The following is a 6,644-nucleotide window of genomic DNA, read 5'->3' on the forward strand; positions in this document are numbered from 1 at the left end:
ATTCAGGTTGCACAGTATTTGTGTCTCTGCTCTCCCCCCACACCCCAGGAGTGATGAAAATAATGTCTGATTTCAGTACCCGATATGTTGTCACCCCCATCCCCTTGTATTCATATTATTGCTTTGACAGGATACATCATCCTTCCTTGCAAGTATGGTGAGGCTGGAGGGGTGGAAGGGAGAGACAGTGAGGCTACTAAATGGTGTTAGTGGTAAAACGTTCCTTTTACATTTGTTCCCCTGCACTGTTCAAGATTTATGATCTTGTTTGAAGGCATATTTTCTCTATCGTTTTGTCTGGTTAGACAACCGTCTCTGAACTTCACTGTCAGCTCTTCAACAGATAAGGGTTCAGAAGTCACATTTTTTTTATTGGAAGATTAGCATATTGTCAGATTTGTCTTTCGGTTTTTAGACTTTGCAAAGCAGAAGCCTGAATCAAATGGCAGGAAAGCAGCTGCTATGTCACAAATGTAACCTTTCAACTTTCTACCAGAGCTGATACCCTAGAAACGTGCATAGAACAGCCCATGGGTTGGGGCTTTGTTTTGGTTTTTGCTCCTTTATAGTTGTAAGAAGCTGAGGGAATTCTTATTGTAGGCATTTTGGGCTTTTTCTTTCCACCAAGGGGCATTTTGGTAGAGGACGTGTTCTCCACACTTTATCTCATGATATATTGCACCCTCACATTTATAGCTCTGTTCTTCTGTTGTCAAACCTCCAATTGTCAAAAAAAAAAAAAGAAGAAAAGAAAAAGGTGGAATGTATGCCCTTGAATGAAATGAACATGAAAGGAGACTGGAACAAGCACTCACAGAAAGTTTTACCTGGTGTGAAAGCCACGAGCCATATCCCCTTTCACAGATAATGCTCAGGCTCCTGTTAATTAAAATACACACCAGGAGTGGGATTTTGAATGCCAGGTCTCATGGTCTTTCTCTTTGACTTGGCCAAGGATGCCAATGCATTTACAGAGCTGGAGTCAGATTGCTCAGAAATGCAAAGGACTGGAACTGAAAGGCGTCAAGGCAGTTCTTGCTTTTATTTATTTTCTGGTGACCTTAATAAAGAAGTTCTGCCATACCTTTCTGGTTTTCCTTGCCAGATAGCTTGCTTCCCCTTTCCTTAGATGTCGATTATTTCTACAAGACATTTCCAAAAGAGGTTAGGCAGCTGGTATTGTAGGACATGGTATTCTTCCCCAAAGAATGACACCATCATATACTGCTTCAATGATTTGTTCTCATTGTGGCTCCCTCCCTGCTCTACCCTTTTGGCCATATGGATTTTGACCTTGTTGAGGTGAAGAGAAACGTGAATTACAGGATGACTCCATTTTGATAGTAGCTGGTGTTTTCAGTGATGCGAGTTGTCTCCCAACTGTAGTAGATGGGAAGAACAATTTTTATATCACGCTTGTGCTGCTGAACTTTACTGCTGTAATGGCTGTAAATAATCCCCATGGGGTTTTGTATCAATTTGCACTGACTGATATGTCATACACACTTATACCATTGTAAGCTGCCAAAATATATCTGGGTAGCAAGTTTCTTGAACTAGCATATTGGTATGTTTTTCTCTTTAATGAAAAGACCTGGTTAATTTTTATTTAACTTTGCTACACTAATGCGAGTTGAAATAAAGTTCAGTCTTCACTTATGTGTATGATTTGTAGTCACTTATGAATTACATTGGACTGGATATGGTATTTTTTAAATGGGCTTGAACATTTTGAAGGGAGACTTCGAAGTTTCTAACTAAGTTGCTTGATTTCAAAGTAGAAAATTAAAATTCATCTCTTACAGATGGCAGCTGTCGCCAGAAAATTCCATGTGCTTGCTTTCTTTCTGAGGTTACTCCCAGACCTGCACCATGTAAAATTATTCTTTTCTTTTCTTTGAGGCAAAACTAGATGTATTTGACACTTGGTTTAAGCAGAGACTTCACATCTCTAATTTATATACCTAAACCCATCACAGACTTCAGGGAAACCACTGGAATCTCCCCTGAGGCACAGAGTACATAGCAACTCTGAAGCCTTCCCTATCATAGCTACAGGGCTTGATCCCTAAACAAGGTTGCCAGAGAACAGCAGGCAGTGCCCCATGCTTTCATCTTTGCAAAGCCAGAGGTTTGGAGATGATGTGCCTTTCCTTGCCTTTCTTTAGCTCAGCTCTTTCCATCCCTGCAGATTCCTCAATTTACTGAAGCCTGATTACAGAGGCTTGTAGTAGGGAGGTCAGTACCACACAAGCTCCAAATCAAATCTTACAATTAAAGGAAGAGGTCCTGATGCAGAAGAGGCTTTTATTAAGACAGGATAAGCCATTGTCACTAAAATCCCAGAAACCAAACTAAGTAAATAAGCAAGGTAAATACTTTTCAGTAAGATTATTTCTATAAAAAAGAGAAATTTAGAACACCTTTATTATCTGTGCTTATAATACAAGACATATTTCTGCACAACTTATGTTTTATGGGGCATTATTTGAAGATTTTGTTGTTACAATACATACTGGTATCCTGGCACAACTCAGAAATTAAGTTACATGCACAGTAGCTTTATTATTAAGAACAGAGTGTCAATTCTGAACACTTGTCCTTTTGTCATTGAGATTGCTGTCAGAAACAGCTTCAGCTGGCTCCTCTCTCTGGGGCACAGAATTTGCCTTTTGTGTAAGTCACCTGGCCTGCTGAACTCCCTCAACAGTCTGCATTTCTGCCACTGTTGCATTTCAAATGCTAGAATGGAGATGTTAGCACTCAACAGAGGCACCTGGATGGGGATGGGATCTGTCACCACAGGAAAAGTTCTTCTGAGAGGCCTTCCAGACAGGTGAAGACTACAGATGGGCTGGATCATTTTTGTTAGGCAACAAGCCATGCTGGTTGTTTGGACAGATCTAAGCACGTAGGTCCCTTTTGAGGTACAAGTGCTATACAAATAGATGAGCAACAGTTGATCTGTTACCAACAACATTGCTACTCTTGCTGAACATTCTTGTATAATCCACTCTGAAGTTTCTGACGTGGAAGACTTCTGAAGGGAGACCTTGCACTGTTCCAGGTGTACAGATGAACTACTCACTTCATCCATTGCCTGTCAGTGTCAGTGTAGGGGCAGGGCAGGCATGGAAAATTCTGGGAGGCTGTGATGGTGGTTGTCAGACCCAGGGCCCACTAGTCTGGACATCTGTATTCCCACCACCAGCACACAGTGATTGTACCTACACTGTCTTGTACACTTTGGGGTAAATGCCTGGGAACCACCCAAAGCTCATAAGTGCCTTGTTCTCTGAAGAGGTCTTTTCCCTGGAAAGCAAGGCGATGCGAGGCATTGCAAGGAGCTGGACAGGAGAGAGAATCAAGTTACCTTGAGTCTAATAATATAGATGTAACAACCTTGACCCAGGTGCATTATTTAGTATTTCTGTGCTTCAGTTAACAAATGCTAAAAAGGGTTTTCATTAGTGCAGTCCAAGGCTCTCCCAGCTTGTGGTCCATTGGCCTGCTGAGCACATCTGCCCAGCTCCACCCCCAGCTGGGTATTTTTGAATGTTTACTATTTCACTTGTGAAGCCAGTGGCTGCCGTAACCATGTGGCTGTAGAGATTGGCACAACTGGCCCCAGAGGGGTCACAGGCATCCTGATTACCTGTGTGGTGTCCTGGTTAATCCATGCTTGCCTCATGTTTTTAGATTCCTCCAGGAATAAAGACTGGTTTTATTTATATACACAGAAATATTGTGGAATATTGTTTCTGTGACTGGATGTATGCGAAATAGAAATTTTACTGTAACAAAGAGTCGTAATACCATTAAGTATTTAGACTTTTGCCCTGTTTACCTAAAGCTCTCATGGGAGTGGGCTGTGTGCTGCTACACAGGACCCGAAATGAATGATCTTAAGAGCACCAAAAAGCAAGTTGTTCCCTCCTCTCACAATCCCCCCAAAAGGCAATAGAGTAAACTACATAAAAAGAAAGAAAAAACTCATTCAATGCAATGCTGTGCAATCAAGATGACATGGATAAAGTTTGTAGAAATCCTGTAGCTTCTGAAAAATCAAAATATAAGGTATTTCCTCTGAAAGAGTTATTAAAATAGCTTGGCGGGTGGGAGGCAGAACTCAGAACTGTTAAAAGAAGCAGCTAAGCTTGGGGAAATTGCAATCTAAAAGCAAGGTGGATTAAACAAATCCTTCTGTACAGAACCATGCTACAACGAGGAACCCTCTAACCATCACTTGGAAAAGCTTACGCTCTGGGACTTGATTTTCAGGCACATAATACGAGCTTTAGTGATTGTGTCTGCACTGTACCCCTAATTAAGGGATACTCTCTTGTGCTTAAGTCCATTTCTGTTCAGGAAAACATTTAAGCATTTCTTAAACCATATTCTTAAGTACTCTCTTGAAGGTGAATGCCTTTCTGATGTGGGACATGTGTCTGCATTTGCCATTCAGTTTGGCTGAGTTTTCCCAGCCTGGTGCACACAAGACTCGTTGCAAAACTAAGGAGGATACATTGGTGGCAAGTGACATTGTGATTGCTCTAAAGTCACAGTTAAGCTTAGTAAGGAGCCATACCCATGTGGGACAGTGCTCCATCCCAGATGCTTGGTTTCTTGAGGCAACATTTTGGGGGAAAGGGAAAGCTTCAGAGCAACAGGAACTAGCTGGATGGCAGTGGCCACAGTACATCTTTGTACTGAAGTAATACATGATCCATAGGTTTAATGTGGCTCTCATAAGCCCCAAGAGAGCACTATCAGTTTTTAAGGGAGAGAGGAGTTACAAAAATTTTTTTTAATTCCCTTTCAACAAAGGCTACTGACAAAGAGTTTTGTTCTCCATTAGATCAAAGTGCTCTGGGGACAGAACTCTTTCTCATACTGCTCCATTTGAACTGCCCCAAAATTGTCTCCTCCCTTTGAATGTAACAGAGAGGACTCATTGAATGCCCAGTCCCTTGTGATGAAATAACAATGTAAAATAAAATGTGGTGTTAACTTTGACTACCAAGATACTTTTTCATTAACATTGTTTTGGGGGCATATGTATAAAAATAGCAAAGCAAATCTGAGTTAAGATTTGTGGTTTCCCCTTGCTGTGCTCCACCTTTCTCAGATAACACAGAGCTCCTTCTGACCTGGCTGCTTGAAGAGTAGGGCTGTGCTTAAATAGTACAGTCTTGTTCTGCTGCAGAGGGGAAAAAGGTGATGTCTCTATGGAGATCAGGTATCATTGCTTTCTCAGTAACCAGACCTATCACCATTGTGAAACAGTCAATATGCTGCTTCTTCCCTTTTTCCAAGTCAGAAGTCAGAACTTCCTAATTCAAGTTAGTTAATTTGCTAGGAGAAAAGAACACAAACACAAAACATGGAGACAGGGCTTCATGAGATTAAAACCAGGTAATCTTTAACTTCATGTAGTCAATGAAGGTCAAACATTATTCCGCTAACTGGTGTTGACCCTCACTGCTTGGTGAGGGTGATTTTGGTGAAATACAGTAGTGGTTCCAATTTAACCCAACTAGCTACCCAGATAAACAAGGACCTCTATCTTGTCTCCACCAGGTCCAACTGCAAAATAGCAACCTCAGGTTGGTGCAACATTGTAAAAATACCATTTTTTTAGTCAAGGACAATATAAGTTTGGTAACAGGTACAGTGGAAGGAAAAGAATCCCTTTCATTTGCTGAAAGGTTTCTGTTTCTCAGCAAAGTGGGCAGTTGTGTCCAGCTTCATGGTTCAAATCTGGTCGAGGCAGTAGAAACCAAAAAGAAGTCATCACTGAAAGGCTGGCAGGGCTCTGTGTGTCACGAGCTGGCTTTTTCAGCCCAGCATCTAATTCACATAGTCAAAACATCCTTGTATTTGCCTCTGAGTGACGTTGCCTTGGAATACAAGCAGATCATCTATGGTCTGCTCTGGCATGAAGAATATGCCAGCCATTCACAGCTGGAAGTTTTTCCCTCCCAACTTTTCAAAGATTTCCATAGTGCTGAATGGGAAAAGTGAGGAAATCAATGGTAGCTCTATTTCTGTTATACCAAAGGATTAAGAGGAGACTTTAGTTTTCTCTATCATCAATAAACTCATTCATGAGCTCTATATAGGAGGCAAAAAAGTGGGTGTAAAGGTAGATATCATTAATTCTAAAAAATGGAGATGAAATGGAGCCAGTCACGAGAATTTAATCTTTTTTTTCTTTAGCTCAAGTTGCCTGGGTGATTTTCAGGTATGTATTGCTCACAAGATAACATCTTCCTGTCTGCCCAATGTCTCATATTAATTTGCACCTAGATATAAATAAACCTTCCAAATATTCTAGAGCTGAGAAATAACACTGGAAAAAATGAAAAAAGGCTTCCATTTTAACTTCATTTGAATACAGCTCACCAGCAGATACAGGTTTGTTGCTAATATAAAGGGGCAGTCCTAGTGGACCTAGTGACTGCTCACACAAGCTGTGAATTTGGTCCACTAGTATTTTACCAATGATAAAACTGGGAGACAGGCAAAATGAGGAACATCCCTCTGCTGAGAGATTTCTTTTTTTTTTTCCCCAAATTGGATATATTTTAGTTACAAAAGAGTTCAAAATAATAAAACTTTAGGATTTCTGTGCTGCTTATTTC

Source organism: Manacus candei, unplaced genomic scaffold, assembly GCF_025592945.1.
Source record: "Manacus candei isolate 608988 ecotype Guabito, Panama unplaced genomic scaffold, ASM2559294v1 h1tg000008l, whole genome shotgun sequence".
Lineage (NCBI taxonomy): Eukaryota > Metazoa > Chordata > Aves > Passeriformes > Pipridae > Manacus > Manacus candei.